This window comes from Ranitomeya imitator, chromosome 1 (genome assembly GCF_032444005.1).
Source record: "Ranitomeya imitator isolate aRanImi1 chromosome 1, aRanImi1.pri, whole genome shotgun sequence".
Lineage (NCBI taxonomy): Eukaryota > Metazoa > Chordata > Amphibia > Anura > Dendrobatidae > Ranitomeya > Ranitomeya imitator.
The window spans coordinates 540,141,690-540,160,694 of NC_091282.1; positions in this window are offsets into that span (position 1 = coordinate 540,141,690).

Sequence of the window (19,005 nt, forward strand, 5' to 3'; positions counted from 1 at the left end):
GTCAGTGGCCCAAAAAGCAAGGTTATTGCTTATCTGTTAGTTTTGTTCTTTCTTATTTTGTTATTATGTTTCCCCTGCCCCTTCCTCTTCCCCTCCTGTTCCCCTTTTCCCCTTCCCCCCTTCTCCCAACCACTTCCTTTTCTTTAATGTAGATGCATACTAATATTTCACAAATGCATTATATTGGTTTTGTTTAAAAAAAAAATTGTTAATAAAAATTATTTGAAAAACAATTGGTAGAAAAAGTTAATTCAGCTCACCACTCTTTTGTTAGAGAAAAGTATCCCAGGCATCTTCCAGGGTAGACAAGTAGGTGTCTGGATGTGGCCAAATAGCTCTCAATGGGCTCAAAGGGGATGTATGCCAGCACCCAAAGAAAATAGTTAAAACTTAGCCTTTTGTCGTACAAGATTAAAAAAATGGCAGAAAGTGCACATTAAAATAACACCAATAATGTTTATGTGTTTTGAGCAGAAAACTCTTAACTGCAACTTTGGTTAAGGATTACTCTACCTGGAACACATGTGTTATGATTTTTTTTATATGAGAACATTCTGTAAATTTTTCCTCCTATATGATTGAAGACTTAAGGTACCTTCACACTAAACGACGCTGCAGCGATCCAGACAACGATCCGGATCGCTGCAGTGTCGCTGTTTGGTCGCTGGAGAGCTGTCACACAGACAGCTCTCCAGCGACCAACGATCCCTAGGTCCCCGGTAACCAGGGTAAACATCGGGTTACTAAGCGCAGGGCCGCGCTTAGTAACCCGATGTTTACCCTGGTTACCATCCTAAAAGTAAAAAAAACAAACGCTACATACTTACCTTCTGCTGTCTGTCTCCGGCGCTCTGCTTCTCTGTACTGGCTGTGAGCACAGCGGCCGGAAAGCAGAGCGGTGACGTCACCGCTCTGCTTTCCGGCTGCTGTGCTCACAGTGAGTGCAGGAAAGCACAGCGCCCGTGGACAGACAGCGGAAGGTAAGTATGAAGCGTTTGTTTTTTTTTACTTTTAGGATGGTAACCAGGGTAAACATCGGGTTACTAAGCGCGGCCCTGCGCTTAGTAACCCGATGTTTACCCTGGTTACCAGCGAAGTCATCGCTGAATCGGTTATAAAGGCACAGATGATTGGCCTCAGGGAGACCAAAACATCCAACACCGCGGAGACACCATCACGTGTTTCTCAACGCAGTGATTCCAGAACACTGCCCCCATCCCTTATGGGAAATATGCAGATGCATGTAAAGAAGCTGCGGAGACACCATCACGTGTTTCTCGACGCAAGCAGTGAATAGCCAGGCCTTTCCCCGGGAAGGAACAACCACGGGAAGGGCAGCATCCTATGAAGGAAAGCCACCTATGCCAAGCATGGTATCCATCCACAAACAGCTGTTTCGGGGTTTTCAGCGATGTCAGCGGGAGAGCCAGCGACCAAAGAAAGTTCTGGCCTTCTAGCCCCGACCAATGACATCACAGCAGGATTCTGATTGCTGCTGCGTGTCAAACTGAACGATATCGCTAGCCAGGACGCTGCAACGTCACGGATCGCTAGCGATATCGTTTAGTTTGAAGGTACCTTAAGTTTTATCTACGTTCATTCGGTGCTGAATCCCTTTTAGTCAATTGAAAACTATTTGATCTGGAAGTTAGACAAGTGCATGTTCTGTGCACCACACCCAGACCACATACTGTCTACCCTTTTGGCCCAGTGATGCAATTGGAAAGGCCTCACCTTTCCGAGGCCAATAGATAACCAATTGATAACCTTTGGGACATGTATTAATACATCGAGTGATGCCAAGTAATGTAGCAGACTGTTCAAGAGCTCATTGCTGCACTGATTCACGTGTGGGACCAGATCCACTAGGACACCATCTATCTTCTCAAGCAGGATCCAGAGTACACAGACACATGTCAGGATTAGACATGAGCGAATATCGTCAGCTCCCTCCTTATTCGGCAAGCTATAGCACTAACTGAATAGCTGCAGCAGGAACCCGGATACCTGGAGCGCTTCCAATAATCAGGTCTCCGCCGCAGCAGCTACATGTGTTGTGGCTATGTGACAGTAACAATGCACAGGCTTCCCATGCATGTGTTGTGACTGTCACACTGCCGAGACACAGCTGCGGCCCCGGACACCGGATTACCGGGAGTGCTCCAGCTCCAGATATCTGATTTTCCCCTGCAGCTATTCGGTAAGCTCTATTAGCGAGCCAAATAAGGAGGGATCCGATGATATTAGCTCATGTCTATTCAGGACTAAGCACATTACTGATTCATATTATGAGTTGCTGTTGTGAAATTTGCGCAAACTGGATCAGCCTGTGATCTGGAATCCAGTCATAAATTGGTTGATGAATTTGTTTTTCATTGATCATTGATGCTCAATTTCATTCTCAACAAATATGTAATGATTTTCAATTTGGATCTTTTCAATAACAAGAGTGAATGTGTGATTTTAGTATTCGCTTAATTTTTTAAGCAGTGTATAGTGTATCAACCTAATATTAACATATTCCTATAAAGAAACCTAAAGTGGCATAAATACTCATTAAAAACAGAGCATATGAGAGGATTTAGAGACATATGAGTACTTTCATTAGGCTCGACGCAAACTAAGGCTGGGGTCACATGAGCAATTATTCCCTTATGCAAGAGAATCTGCTCCATTAGGCTAATGACATTTGGCTCAAACTCTGATCCGAGTTTGACCTAAGTGTGATGCATGCAAGAATTGGAGCACAAGTGTGGAAAAGATGGAAAACTTAATTTCTACATCTCCATTGTTGCGGACAACATCTTTAACAAGAATGGGCTCTTTTTAAAAGGTGTACATGCCATACTTAGAATCCCCAATGATCAGCTGTTAGCAGGTCACATATATGCTGAAAGTAAACAGTGTTTAGCTGCCATCCTCAGTATTGGAACTCATTTTCCTTTTGTGAAAAGAAAGTCATGGACACTCCATTTATGGAAAAGCTACAAAAATAATTAAATTGAAAAAACATCCTATTTTTAACCCCTTTCCGACATGTGGCATAATATTACTCCCATGTCGGACTCCTCCTGTTTGGCATGGCCTCCGCTGCTGAGCCCGCACCTTTCCAGGCACTTAAAATCTCATCTATACAGCTGACATGTGCCCGTCACAGCCACGAGTGGAATCGCAATCCACCCACGGCTGTTAACTAGTTAAATGCCGCTGTCAATCTCTGAAATCGGCATTTAACTCGCGCTTACAGGAAGTACGTTGCTAATCCTGCCCATCGGTGACCTATCACATGATCGCGGGTCACCTTTGGGTCAGCATGACAACCAGAGGTCTGCAGCAGACCTCTATGGTTGTCATTCCCAGATTGCCACGTAGTCTACGGTAATAGCAAGTGAGCATTTCTGCTACACACAGGCAATCTGATCATCACTTGTGCGTAGCAGAGGCAATCAAAGTATTGCAGCTTCGAGTCTCCCATGCAGACTATTAAAGCATACAAAAAGAAAAAAAGTATTTAAAAATATAAAAAATATATAAAAGTTCAAATCACCCCCTTTCACTCGACTCAAAAATCTAATATACTCAGATTTTGTATCACTGCGTTCAGAATCACCCAATCAATATAAAAAAAGAATTAACTCAATCGCTAAACGGCATAACAAAAAAATAATTTAAAATGCCAGAATTACGCTTTGTTGGCCGCCGCTGCATTGAAATAAAATGCAATAGCTGGCGGTCAAAAGATTGTGTCAACACCAAAATCAATAAAAACGTCAGCTCGGCACACAAAAAATAAGCCCTCACCAAGCTCAGATAACGAAAAATGAAAAAGCTACAAGTCTCGAAAAATGGCACCTTTTTTATTCATTTTTTAACAAATTTAGGATTTTTTTTCACCACTTAAATAAAAAAGAACCTAGACAGGTTTGGTGTCTGTGAACTCGGAATGACCTGGAGAATCATACTGGTAGGTCAGTTTTAGCATGTATACATAGAAATTTACATAAATAACCTAAAAGGAAATGGACTGCAGCGCAATACACAAAAAGTATATACAGCTCTGGCAAAAATTAAGAGACCACCACATCAAAACCCTGTCATGGGCAGCCCAATCTCCAGACCTGAACCTCATTGAAAACCTCTGGAATGTAATCAAATCAAGAGGATGATGGAAAGTCACAAGCCATCAAAAAAAGAAAAATTGCTTACATTATTGATCCAGGAGCAGTGTGAAAGACTGGTCGAAAGCATGCCAAGATGCATGAAAGCTGTGATTAAAAAATATTGATTTCTGAACTCTTCCTGAGTTAAAATATTAGTATTGTTGTTTCTAAATGATTATGAACTTGTTTTCTTTGTATTATTTGAGGTTTGAAAGCACTGGCGTTTTTTGTAATTTTGACCATTTCTCTTTTTCAGAAAAAAATACTAAATGTATTGCTTGGAAATTCGGAGACATGTTGTCAGAAGTTTATAGAATAATAGAACAATTTACATTATACTTAAAAATATACCTATAAAGAAAAAAATCAGACAAACTGAACATTTTGCAGTGGTCTCTTAATTTTTGCCAGAGCTGTACTTTAGTTTATTGTGAATATTAATCATGTAAATATAATAGAAGTAGGTAAAAAATGAACAAGCTAAAAAATATTTAAAGGGTGGCTACACCTTAGTGCCACCTCCCAACAGATTGGTGTACAAGTCTATATAAATGTCTAATGAGAGTCAGAAACAATACACAAAATATATAGGTTGGCTCAAAAATTAATAGCAACAAGGAGGTAAAGTAATGGTCTGTTCTAAAGTAATCTCCATTTGTGCAGAATTATATAAAGTGTATAGTGCAATAATTATATGGTGGTCAAGTCAGACCTAGTAACAATAATAATATTTAATCCTATGATGTACAAGTAAAATGTAATGGCTGATAATGAAATATATTAGTCAAGGTGCAGATATTAGGCTAGTTTCACACATCAGTTTTTGTTTTCAGGTGAAATCCGGCTAATTTGTAAAAAAAACGGATCCAACGTAAATTATGGAAAACTGATGCGCCGGATCCGTTTTTTAGCTGGATCTGGCCTTCTTTAATGCACATGGATTTTTTGACTTCCTGTTTCCGGGGAAGAGAAAGAGAGAGACCAGAACGGAAAATCTGCATGATTTGTATGGAAAATGCTTTGAAAACCGGATCCGGGTGCCAGATTCATTGTTTCACACTAGAGTTGAGCGACCTTGACCTTTTTAGAGTCGAGCCGGGTTTCGCGAAACCCAACTATCTCAAAAGTCGGGTCGAGTGAAATCGGCCGATTATGACGTAAAGTCGGGATCGACCGAAACACGAAACCCAATGCAAGTCAATGGGGCAGCATAGTCGGCAGTGAGTGGGGGCCAGGAAAACACCTAGAGTGCCCATTTTAATGTCAAAACCATCCATTCTTCTTAATGAAGCTTGTCAAGCGTAATTTACCTTATAATAATTGGAAGGCATTTGAAATTGGGGGTCATTTGGCTAAAGTTGTGGTGGGTAGGGCTGGTTCAAGTAATTAGTGGGCCCAGGAAATCTGGACCACGTCACGGCAGTGGAGCAGGGAGAGGTAAGTATTTCAACTTTGCAAGTGCTGTGAACCTGAGCAAGCAGGGGGGGCCCACTCGTTGGCATTGGCACTGGCACAGGGCCCCTCAAAGTACAGCGGTGTGTTTGCATGGCGGGGGCGCCTCCCACCGGCAGCAACACTTTTGCGTACTATGAGAGGCCCTGTGCCAGTGACGTCGCCAACTAGTATTCCTCCCCCCACCTGATGAAGGAACCTGCACTTTCATCTGCACCTTCCTCTTTGTCCCCGTGTAAGGTGGTATGGTATGCGGGAAGAGCAACCTGACTTTCAGCAGGGTCACAATGTTGTTGTGTAGCGTGCACGGGGAATGTTGCGTTATGGGTCAATGTACCAGCAGACTCATCTATCACTGGCTGGGCAATGGGCAGGATGAGGAGGAAACACAGATATAGGCCCAAAGAATAAAGTTGGCTAAATGCAGTTCAAAATTGGTAACACAGGAATAACCAGGGGGCATTGCAGTGGAGGACAACTGGAATGAGAGGCTGACACAGAGAGTAGGCCCAAATCAGTAAGTAGTCGAAATGCAGTTCAAAATTGGCAACCGTAGTAAACAGGCGGCACAGCTTTGTTCAGTGGAGGAGAACAGCAAGGAGTGGCAGACACCGATAGTAGGCCCCAACCCAACTAGTAGGCCAAATGCAGTCTAACATTAACAACTACTTAACGAGCGCCTGAAAACGGAATTTCAGGACAGGAAACCAGGAGAACAGCAAGGAGTGGCAGACACCGATAGTAGGCCCCAAACCAACTAGTACGCCAAATGCAGTTGTTCCGTTTAACCACAATTTAATGAGAGCCTGAAGATAGAAGTTCAGGAAAGGCAACCTGGAGAACACCTTGGAGTGGAACACACCATCTCTCTACACCCCATACCCAATTTGTAGGCCTAATGCAGTGTAGTTTCCAAGAACTACTAAACGAGAGCCGGAAGATCGAAGCTCAGGAAAGGCAACCTGGAGAACACCTTGGAGTGGAACACACCATCTCTCTACACCCCATACCCAATTTGTAGGCCTAATGCAGTGTAGTTTCCAACAACTACTAAACGAGAGCCGGAAGACCGAAGCTCAGGAAAGGCAACCTGGAGAACACCTTGGAGTGGAACACACCATCTCTCTACACCCCATACCCAATTTGTAGGCCTAATGCAGCGTAGTTTCCAACAACTACTAAACGAGAGCATGAAGATCGAAGCATTGGCGAGGAAACCTGGGGAACACCTTGGAGTGGAACACACCATCTCTCTACACCCCATACCCAATTTGTAGGCCTAATGCAGCGTAGTTTCCAACAACTGCTAAACGAGAGCCGGAAGATCGAAGCTCAGGAAAGGCAACCTGGAGAACACCTTGGAGTGGAACACACCATCTCTCTACACCCCATACCCAATTTGTAGGCCTAATGCAGTGTAGTTTCCAAGAACTACTAAACGAGAGCTGGAAGATCGAAGCTCAGGAAAGGCAACCTGGAGAACACCTTGGAGTGGAACACACCATCTCTCTACACCCCATACCCAATTTGTAGGCCTAATGCAGTGTAGTTTCCAACAACTACTAAACGAGAGCCGGAAGATCGAAGCTCAGGAAAGGCAACCTGGAGAACACCTTGGAGTGGAACACACCATCTCTCTACACCCCATACCCAATTTGTAGGCCTAATGCAGTGTAGTTTCCAAGAACTACTAAACGAGAGCCGGAAGATCGAAGCTCAGGAAAGGCAACCTGGAGAACACCTTGGAGTGGAACACACCATCTCTCTACACCCCATACCCAATTTGTAGGCCTAATGCAGTGTAGTTTCCAAGAACTACTAAACGAGAGCCGGAAGATCGAAGCTCAGGAAAGGCAACCTGGGGAACACCTTGGAGTGTAACAAACCCTCTCTCTACACCACGGAAGGGCTGATTCTTAGGAAGGAAGGCTGTCGGAAAGAAGCAGGGCGCGTCCGAGGGTGATTATATTCTTATTAGGTATATACTCACCCTCGGACGCGCCCTGCTTCTTTATTTGTAATGAATGTTTATTTGCAATGTGGTTTTGACTTACTCTATTTTTTTGGTAAATAATGATTTTATTATTTTCATTGTTTTGCATCTTCTTGGCAATAATATAAAGAAGACGCGACAGGACAACACTCGATGGATGCCATATCTGTGTTTTAAATTGAAAAAAACTTTCAGTTAACTACTTGCAGGAGAAAGTTATTGTAGCTGGTGGCCATTTTTAGTACTGTACCAGATTTTTGTTGTATGTGTTTGTTTTTAATGTTAAAATGTCTGCATTTGATATCTCTCCAGTATTTTCTTTTTTATAAGCAAAATACTTATTTTTATATTTTCTGATGTTGGTTCCAGGGGTACACGGGCAGCAGTGGTGTGGTCAGTGGAGGCCTAGTGGAAGGAGTGACCGCAGACAGGCATCGAAGGCCTAAAGTAAAAAAATTGGGCTGGCTGTAGGCAATTTTAAATTGGTTCCAGGGGTACACGGGCAGCAGTGGTGTGGTCAGTGGAGGCCTAGTGGAAGGAGTGACCGCAGACAGGCATCGAAGGCCTAAAATAATAACACATGGCTGTAGGCAATTGTAAATTGGTTCCAGGAGTACACGGGCAGCAGTGGCCTGGTCAGTGTAGTAGTAGTAGAAAGAACGGACCGCAGACAGGCATCGAAGGCATAACATAACAAAAATGTCAATACAATGGTATTGTCAGTGGCAGGCATTGAAGGATGTCAGCGCATAGACTAAACATTGGTGGAGCTGTGAGATAATTTTGCAAGTGGTAGAGCACTGTTTGAGCTGGGGGGGGGGGAACTGTCTTGTGGCCGGCGGTACAGGCCCAGGGCCCCTCATATTACAACGGTGTGTCTGACGTTGGGTGCGCACCACCACCGCCAGAGACACTTTATTGTACTAGGAGGGACCCAGTGGCAGTGCCGTCGACCAAAAGCGGGCACACCCACCTCTTCAGACAAACAGCACTCTCACGGGTGCTGTCGCCAAGTGTCGATACCACGGCCCCGTGTGGGGAGTTTGGCCATTTAGTGAGGTGTAAACATGTCGTATGCTGGACAATCAGGTGCAGAAAATGAAGGTTAGATCATCTACATTTTGGGTAGCCAGACGAGTCCTTTTTTCTGTTAGTATTGAACCTGCAGCACTGAATACTCTTTCTGATAGGACACTAGCTGCCGGGCAAGCAAGCTCCTGCAATGCATATTCTGCCAATTCTGGCCAGGTGTCTAATTTTGATGCCCATTAATCAAATGGGAATGACGGTTGAGGGAGAACATCGATAAGGGATGAAAATAGTTTGTAACCATACTGGACAAATGTTGTCTCCTGTCACTTTGAATTGATGCTGCAGTACCTGTCCTGTCTGCGGTCATAGCAAAATCACTCCACAACCTGGTCAGAAAACCCCTCTGGCCAACGCCACTTCTGATTTCTGCCCCTCTAACTCCTCTGGTCTGCTGGCCCCTGCAGCTCGTGTGAGAACGATCACGGGCGCTGTGTGCAGGGAATGCCAGAAGCAAACGGTCAACAAGAGTTGATTGGTTGCTAATATTAGTTCCAAGTTCTCATGTGGCATTATATTTTGCAATTTGCCTTTATAGCGAGGATCAAGGAGGCAGGCCAACCAGTAATCGTCATCGTTCATCATTTTAGTTATGCGTGTGTCCCTTTTGAGGATACGTAAGGCATAATCCGTCATGTGGGCCAAAGTTCCAGTTCTCAAATCTGCGGTTGTGCTTGGTTGAGGGGCAGTTTCAGGCAAATCCACGTCACTTGTGTCCCTCCAAAAACCAGAACCCGGCCTTGCCGCGCCACCAATTTCCAGTGGCCCCGGAAAAGCTTCCTCATTAAAAATATAATCATCCCCATCATCCTCCTCGTCCTCCTCCTCCTCTTCGCCCGCTAACTCGTCCTGTACACTGCCCTGGCCAGACAATGGCTGACTGTCATCAAGGCTTTCCTCTTCCTCAGCTGCAGACGCCTGATCCTTTATGTGCGTCAAACTTTGCATCAGCAGACGCATTAGGGGGATGCTCATGCTTATTATGGCGTTGTCTGCACTAACCAGCCGTGTGCATTCCTCAAAACACTGAAGGACTTGACACATGTCTTGAATCTTCGACCACTGCACACCTGACAACTCCATGTCTGCCATCCTACTGCCTGCCCGTGTATGTGTATCCTCCCACAAAAACATAACAGCCCGCCTCTGTTCGCACAGTCTCTGAAGCATGTGCAGTGTTGAGTTCCACCTTGTTGCAACGTCTATGATTAAGCGATGCTGGGGAAGGTTCAAAGAACGCTGATAGGTCTGCATACGGGTGGAGTGTACGGGCGAACGGCGGATATGTGAGCAAAGTCCACGCACTTTGAGGAGCAGGTCGGATAACCCCGGATAACTTTTCAGGAAGCACTGCACCACCAGGTTTAAGGTGTGAGCCAGGCAAGGAATGTGTTTCAGTTGGGAAAGGGAGATGGCAGCCATGAAATTCCTTCCGTTATCACTCACTACCTTGCCTGCCTCAAGATCTACAGTGCCCAGCCACGACTGCGTTTCTTTCTGCAAGAACTCGGACAGAACTTCCGCGGTGTGTCTGTTGTCGCCCAAACACTTCATAGCCAATACAGCCTGCTGACGTTTGCCAGTAGATGCCCCATAATGGGAGACCTGGTGTGCAACAGTGGCAGCTGCGGATGGAGTGGTTGTGCGACTGCGGTCTGTGGACGAGCTCTCGCTTCTGCAGGAGGACGAAGAGGAGGAGGAGGGGGTGCGAACGGCTACAGCCAACTGTTTCCTAGACCGTGGGCTAGGCAGAACTGTCCCAAACTTGCTGTCCCCTGTGGACCCTGCATCCACCACATTTACCCAGTGTGCCGTGATGGACACGTAACGTCCCTGGCCATGCCTACTGGTCCATGCATCTGTTGTCAGGTGCACCTTTGTGCTCACAGATTGCCTGAGTGCATGGACGATGCGCTCTTTAACATGCTGGTGGAGGGCTGGGATGGCTTTTCTGGAAAAAAAGTGTCGACTGGGTAGCTCGTAGCGTGGTACAGCGTAGTCCATCAGGGCTTTGAAAGCTTTGCTTTCAACTAACCGGTAGGGCATCATCTCTAACGAGATTAGTCTAGCTATGTGGGCGTTCAAACCCTGTGTACGCGGATGCGAGGCTAAGTACTTCCTTTTTCTAACCATAGTCTCATGTAGGGTGAGCTGGACTGGAGAGCTGGAGATCGTGGAACTAGCGGGGGTGCCGGTGGACATGGCAGACTGAGAGACGGTGGGAGATGGTATTGTTGCCGCCGGTGCCCTAGATGCAGTGTTTCCTACTACAAAACTGGTGATTCCCTGACCCTGACTGCTTTGGCCTGGCAAAGAAACCTGCACAGATACTGCAGGTGGTGCGGAAAATGGTGGCCCTACACTGCCGGAAGGGATGTTGCGTTGCTGACTAGCTTCATTGGCCGAGGGTGCTACAACCTTAAGGGACGTTTGGTAGTTAGTCCAGGCTTGCAAATGCATGGTGGTTAAATGTCTATGCATGCAACTTGTATTGAGACTTTTCAGATTCTGTCCTCTGCTTAAGGTAGTTGAACATTTTTGACAGATGACTTTGCGCTGATCAATTGGATGTTGTTTAAAAAAATGCCAGACTGCACTCTTTCTAGCATCGGATACCTTTTCAGGCATTGCAGACTGAGCTTTAACCGGATGGCCACGCTGTCCTCCAACAGGTTTTAGCTTTGCCACGCGTTTTGGGCAAGATAAGGGCCCGGCAGATGGAACCTGTTGCGATGTTGATGCCTGCTGCGGCCCCTCCTCCTCCGCTTCAGAACTGCTGCCGCCTGCACCCTGTTCCCCCAATGGCTGACAATCGGGGTCAAGAACTGGGTCATCTATTACCTCTTCTTGTAGCTCGTGTGCAACTTCGTCTGTGTCACCGTGTCGGTCGGTGGTATAGCGTTCGTGATGGGGCAACATAGTCTCATCAGGGTCTGATTCTTGATCATTACCCTGCGAGGGCAATGTTGTGGTCTGAGTCAAAGGACCAGCATAGTAGTCTGGCTGTGGCTGTGCATCAGTGCACTCCATGTCAGATTCAACTTGTAATGGGCATGGACTGTTAACTGCTTCACTTTCTAAGCCAGGGACGGTATGTGTAAAGAGCTCCATGGAGTAACCCGTTGTGTCGCCTGCTGCATTCTTCTCTGTTGTTGTTTTTGCTGAAGAGGACAAGGAAGCGACTTGTCCCTGACCGTGAACATCCACTAACGACGCGCTGCTTTGACATTTACCAGTTTCACGAGAGGAGGCAAAAGAGCTAGAGGCTGAGTCAGCAAGATAAGCCAAAACTTGCTCTTGCTGCTCCGGCTTTAAAAGCGGTTTTCCTACTCCCAGAAAAGGGAGGGTTCGAGGCCTTGTGTAGCCATACGACGAACCTGGCTCCACAGCTCCAGACTTAGGTGCAATATTTTTTTTCCCACGACCAGCTGATGCTCCACCACTACCACTACCCTCATTACCAGCTGACAATGAACGCCCCCGGCCACGACCTCTTCCACCAGACTTCCTCATTGTTTTAAAAACGTAAACAAACTAACGGTATTTGTTGCTGTCACACAAATTACACGGTGAGCTATAACTTCAGTATGATTTAGCTACCCCTTTACAGGTGAGTGAGACCACAACGAAAATCAGGCACAATGTTACACACTCTGTTGTTGGTGGCAACAAATGAGAGAGATGCCACACACGCAGGACTGTCACTGAAGCTCAAATGTAAATATTAATCTTCCACTGTTTTTTTTTTTTTTTTTTTTTCAGGGAGACTTTAGGAAAAAAAAATAATAGAATAAAATGATTTTTTCAGGAAGAATTTAGAAACCAAATAAAATAAAATGATTTTTTCAGGGAGAATTTAGAAAACAAATAAAACAAAAAAAGGCTTTCTATGGCCCACTGAGTGAGAGATGACGCACACAGGAGTCAGGAGTGGCACACAAGCCCAGAGGCCAATATTTATCTCCCACTGATTGATGTAGTGATTTTCAGGTAGATTTTGGAACCCAAATCAAGCTAAAAAAATAATAGGCTTTCTATGGCCCACAATTGGAGAGAGAGAGAGAGATGGCACACCCAGGAGTCAAGACTGGCACACAAGCAGAAAGGGCAATATTAATCTCCCACTGATTTGTTTTTTATTTTTTTTTCAGGGAGACTTTAGGAAAAAAAATAATAGAATAAAATGATTTTTTCAGGAAGAATTTAGAAACCAAATAAAATAAAATGATTTTTTCAGGGAGAATTTAGAAAATAAATAAAACAAAAAAAGGCTTCCTATGGCCCACTGAGTGAGAGATGACGCACACAGGAGTCAGGAGTGGCACACAAGCCCAGAGGCCAATATTTTTCTCCCAATGATTGATGTAGTGATTTTTTCAGGTAGATTTTGGAACCCAAATCAAGCTAAAAAAATAATAGGCTTTCTATGGCCCACAATTGGAGAGAGAGAGAGAGATGGCACACCGAGGAGTCAAGACTGGCACACAAGCAGAAAGGGCAATATTAATCTCCCACTGATTTGTTTTTGTTTTTTTTTTCTGGGAGACTTTAGGAAAAAAAATAATAGAATAAAATGATTTTTTCAGGAAGAATTTAGAAACCAAATAAAATAAAATGATTTTTTCAGGGAGAATTTAGAAAACAAATAAAACAAAAAAAGGCTTTCTATGGCCCACTGAGTGAGAGATGACGCACACAGGAGTCAGGAGTGGCACACAAGCCCAGAGGCCAAAATTTATCTCCCACTGATTGATGTAGTGATTTTTTCAGGTACATTTTGGAACCCAAATCAAGCTAAAAAAATAATAGGCTTTCAATGGCCCACAATTGGAGAGAGAGAGAGAGAGAGAGAGATGGCACACCCAGGAGTCAAGACTGGCACACAAGCAGAAAGGGCAATATTAATCTCCCACTGATTGATTTATTGATTTTTTCAGGTAGAATTTAGAACCCAAATAAAGCAAAAAAAAAAAAAAATGGGCTTTCTATGGCCCACTGAGTGAGTGATGATGCACACAGGAGTCAGGAGTGGCACACAAGCCCTGAGGCCAATATTTTTCTCCTACTGATTGATGTAGTGATTTTTTCAGGTACATTTTAGAACCCAAATCAAGCAAAAAAATAAATAGGCTTTCTATGGCCCACTATTTGTGAGAGAGATGGCACGCTCAGGACTGGCACACAAGCCCAGAGGCCAATATTAATCTCCCACTTTTTTTTTTTTTGTTCCAGAGAAAATTTATAAACCCAATAAAAAAAATAATAAATAGGCTTTCTATGGCCCACTATCTGAGAGAGAGAGATGGCACGCTTAGGACTGGCACACAAGCCCAAAGGCCAATATTAATCTCCCACTGATTGATTTATTGATTTTTTCAGGTAGAATTTAGAACCCAAATAAAGCAAAAAAAAAAAAAAAGGGCTTTCTATGGCCCACTGAGTGAGTGATGATGCACACAGGAGTCAGGAGTGGCACACAAGCGCTGAGGCCAATATTTTTCTCCCACTGATTGATGTAGTGATTTTTTCAGGTAGATTTTAGAACCAAAATCAAGCAAAAAAATAAATAGGCTTTCTATGGCCCACTGACTGAGAGATGGCTCACACAGGAGTCAAGAGTGGCACACAAGCCCTGAGGCCAATATTTTTCTCCCACTGATTGATGTAGTGATTTTTTCAGGTAGATTTTATAACCCAAATCAAGCAAAAAAATAAATAGGCTTTCTATGGCCCACTATTTGTGAGAGAGATGGCACGCTCAGGACTGGCACACAAGCCCAGAGGCCAATATTAATCTCCCACTTTTTTTTTTTTTTTTTGTTCCAGGGAAAATTTATAAACCCAATAAAAAAAATAATAAATAGGCTTTCTATGGCCCACTATCTGAGAGAGAGAGATGGCACGCTTAGGACTGGCACACAAGCCCAAAGGCCAATATTAATCTCCCACTGATTGATTTATTGATTTTTTCAGGTAGAATTTAGAACCCAAATAAAGCAAAAAAAAAAAAAGGGCTTTCTATGGCCCACTGAGTGAGTGATGATGCACACAGGAGTCAGGAGTGGCACACAAGCCCTGAGGCCAATATTTTTCTCCCACTGATTGATGTAGTGATTTTTTCAGGTAGATTTTAGAACCAAAATCAAGCAAAAAAATAAATAGGCTTTCTGTGGCCCACTGACTGAGAGATGGCACACACAGGAGTCAAGAGTGGCACACAAGCCCTGAGGCCAATATTTTTCTCCCACTGATTGATGTAGTGATTTTTTCAGGTAGATTTTATAACCCAAATCAAGCAAAAAAATAAATAGGCTTTCTATGGCCCACTATTTGTGAGAGAGATGGCACGCTCAGGACTGGCACACAAGCCCAGAGGCCAATATTAATCTCCCACTTTTTTTTTTTTTGTTCCAGGGAAAATTTATAAACCCAATAAAATAAATAATAAATAGGCTTTCTATGGCCCACTATCTGAGAGAGAGAGATGGCACGCTTAGGACTGGCACACAAGCCCAAAGGCCAATATTAATCTCCCACTGATTGATTTATTGATTTTTTCAGGTAGAATTTAGAACCCAAATAAAGCAAAAAAAAAAAAAAATGGGCTTTCTATGGCCCACTGAGTGAGTGATGATGCACACAGGAGTCAGGAGTGGCACACAAGCCCTGAGGCCAATATTTTTCTCCCACTGATTTATGTAGTGATTTTTTCAGGTAGATTTTATAACCCAAATCAAGCAAAAAAATTAATAGGCTTTCTATGGCCCACTGACTGAGAGATGGCACACACAGGGATGGCACTCTAGCAGAAATGTCAATCTTAATCTCCCACAAAAAAAAAAAAAAAAAAAAACAGGGAGTGTCCTTCAATTACTATCTCCCTGCAGTAATCTCAGCCAGGTATGGCAGGCAGCAATAAGGAGTGGACTGATGCACAAATTAAATAAAAAGTGTGTACAAACAAAAAAGATAGCTGTGCAGAAAGGAAGGAACAAGAGGATTTGTGCTTTGAAAAAAGCAGTTGGTTTGCACAGCGGAGTACACACAGCAATGCAGCTATCAGGGAGCCTTCTAGGGCAGCCCAATGAGCTACAGCGCTGAGGGGAAAAAAAAAAAAATGTAGCTTCCACTGTCCCTGCACACCGAAGGTGGTGTTGGGCAGTGGAAATCGCTACAGCACAAGCGGTTTGGTGGTTAATGGACCCTGCCTAACGCTATCCCTGCTTCTGACGAAGCGGCAGCAACCTCTCCCTAAGCTCAGATCAGCAGCAGTAAGATGGCGGTCGGCGGGAACGCCCCTTTATAGCCCCTGTGACGCCGCAGACAGCAAGCCAATCACTGCAATGCCCTTCTCTAAGATGGTGGGGACCAGGACCTATGTCATCACGCTGCCCACACTCTGCGTTTACCTTCATTGGCTGAGAAATGGCACTTTTCGCGTCATTGAAACGCGACTTTGGCGCGAAAGTCGCGTACCGCATGGCCGACCCCGCACAAGGGTCGGATCGGGTTTCATGAAACCCGACTTTGCCAAAAGTCGGCGACTTTTGAAAATGAACGACCCGTTTCGCTCAACCCTATTTCACACCTCTCTTTCATGTGTTTTTGGCCGATTTGGCTACTGTGTGGTTTATTCCGCAGGACAAAAAAACGTTGCAGTGGATTTTTTCTCCATCTGCCGGAAACGACTATTAGGTTGGATCCGAAAAAAAAACGGATGAAACGTCTGGCCATCAGGCACAATCTGGCTCTAATACAACTCTATGGAAAAAAACGGATCCGGTGTAAAAAAAAAAACGGATCAATTTTTTCAAAAAATTGCGGGATTGTGCCTGAAACAAAAAGCCTGATGTGTGAATGTAGCCTTTGGAGGAGCGGAAAAGGCGGCGGATGGTGAGTATAGCAGGTTTTTTGTTTTTTTGTATTATTTTTAGCATGACATATTTTTACTATTGATGCTGCATAGGCAGCATCAATAGTAAATAGTTGGGGACACACAGGGTTAATAACAGCGGCAACGGAGTGCATTACACCACGGCCCATTACCGCTGCCATTAACCCTGTGTGAGCGGAGGGGATTATGGAGCGGGCGCCGGGCAGTGAGTGCAGGGGAGTAGGGGAGGGGCTAATCAGACTGTGCCCGTCGCTGATTGGTTGCGGAAGCCCTGACAGGCAGCTGCCGAGACCAATCAGCGACGCAGTATTTCCATTACAGAAGTTGAGGACAGACAGACGGAAGTACCCCTTAGACAATTATATATAGATTTGCATCACAATAAACTAATATATATATATCTACTATATAATTATCTAAGGGTCACTTCCGTCTGTCTGTCTTTCTGTCTGTCACATATATTTATTGGTCGTGGCCTCTGTCTGTCATGGAAATCCAAGTCGCTGATTGGTCGTGACAAAACAGCAACGACCAATCAGCGACGGGCACAGTCCGGAAGAAAATGGCTGCTCCTTCCTCCCTGCAGTCAGTGCCCGGCGCCCGCATACTCCCCTCCGGTCACCGCTCACACAGGGTTAATGGCAGCATTGACCACGGTGTAAAGCACTCAGTTCACGCTGCTATTAACCCTGTGTGACCAACTTTTTACTACTCATGCTGCCTATGCAGCGTGAATAGTAAAAAGATCTAATGTTAAAAATAATTTAAAAAAATGAAAAATCGTTATATACTCACTGTCCGTCGGCCCCTCGGATCCACAACAGAGTCTTTCCTGCTCGCGACGCTCCCGTAACCGGTCCATACTGTGATCTCGCGAGATGATGACATAGCGGTCTCGTGAGACCGTTACGTCATCATCTTGCGAGACCGCAATGCACTCTTCAGACCGGAGCGTGCGACGAGCGTCGGTAACCGCTTCAATCCGGGGGCCAACGAAGGCTGAGTATATCACTATTTTTTATTTTAATTATTTTTTTTAACAGGGATATGGCGCCAACATTGCTATAGACTGCGTGGGCTGTGCAATATATTACATGGGCTCGGCAATTTACTACGTGGGCTGTGCAATATACTACGTGGGCTGTGCAATATACTATGTGGGCTGTGCAATATACTATGTGGGCTGCGCAATATACTACGCGGGCTGGGCAATATACTATGCGAGCTGGGCAATATACTATGCGAGCTGGGCAATATACTACGCAAGCTGGGCAATATACTACGCGAGCTGCGCAATATACAATGTGGGCTGCGCAATATACAACATGGGCTGCGCAATATACAACGTGGACTGCGCAATATACTATGTGGGCTGCACAATATACAACATGGGCTGCGCAATATACAACGTGGGCTGCGCAATATACAACATGGGCTGCGCAATGTACACCATGGGCTGCACAATATACTACGCGGGCTGGGCAATATACTACGCGAGCTGCGCAATATACAACGTGGGCTGCGCAATATACTGTACAACATGGGCTGCGCAATATACAACGTGGGCTGCGCAATATATTATGTGGGCTGCACAATATACAACATGGGCTGCGCAATATACAACGTGGGCTGCGCAATATACACCATGGGCTGCACAATATACTACACGGGCTGGGCAATATACTACGCGAGCTGCGCAATATACAATGTGGGCTGCGCAATATACAACATGGACTGCGCAATATACAATGTGGGCTGCGCAATATACTATGTGGGCTGCACAATATACAACATGGGCTGTGCAATATACAACATGGGCTGCGCAATATACACCATGGGCTGCACAATATACTACGTGGGCTGGGCAATATACTACGCGATCTGCGCAATATACAACGTGGGCTGCGCAATATACTGTACAACATGGGCTGCGCAATATACAACGTGGGCTGCGCAATATACTATGTGGGCTGCACAATATACAACATGGGCTGCGCAATATACAACGTGGGCTGCGCAGTATACACCATGGGCTGCACAATATACTACACGGGCTGGGCAATATACTACGCGAGCTGCGCAATATACAACATGGGCTGCGCAATATACAACATGGACTGCGCAATATACAATGTGGGCTGCGCAATATACTATGTGGGCTGCACAATATACAACATGGGCTGTGCAATATACAACATGGGGTGTGCAATATACACCATGGGCTGCACAATATACTACGCGGGCTGGGCAATATACTACGTGAGCTGAGCAATATACAACGTGGGCTGCGCAATATACAATGTGGAATGCGCAGTATACACCATGGGCTGCACAATATACTACGCGGGCTAGGCAATATACTACGTGAGCTGAGCAATATACAACGTGGGCTCCGCAATATACAACGTGGGCTGTGC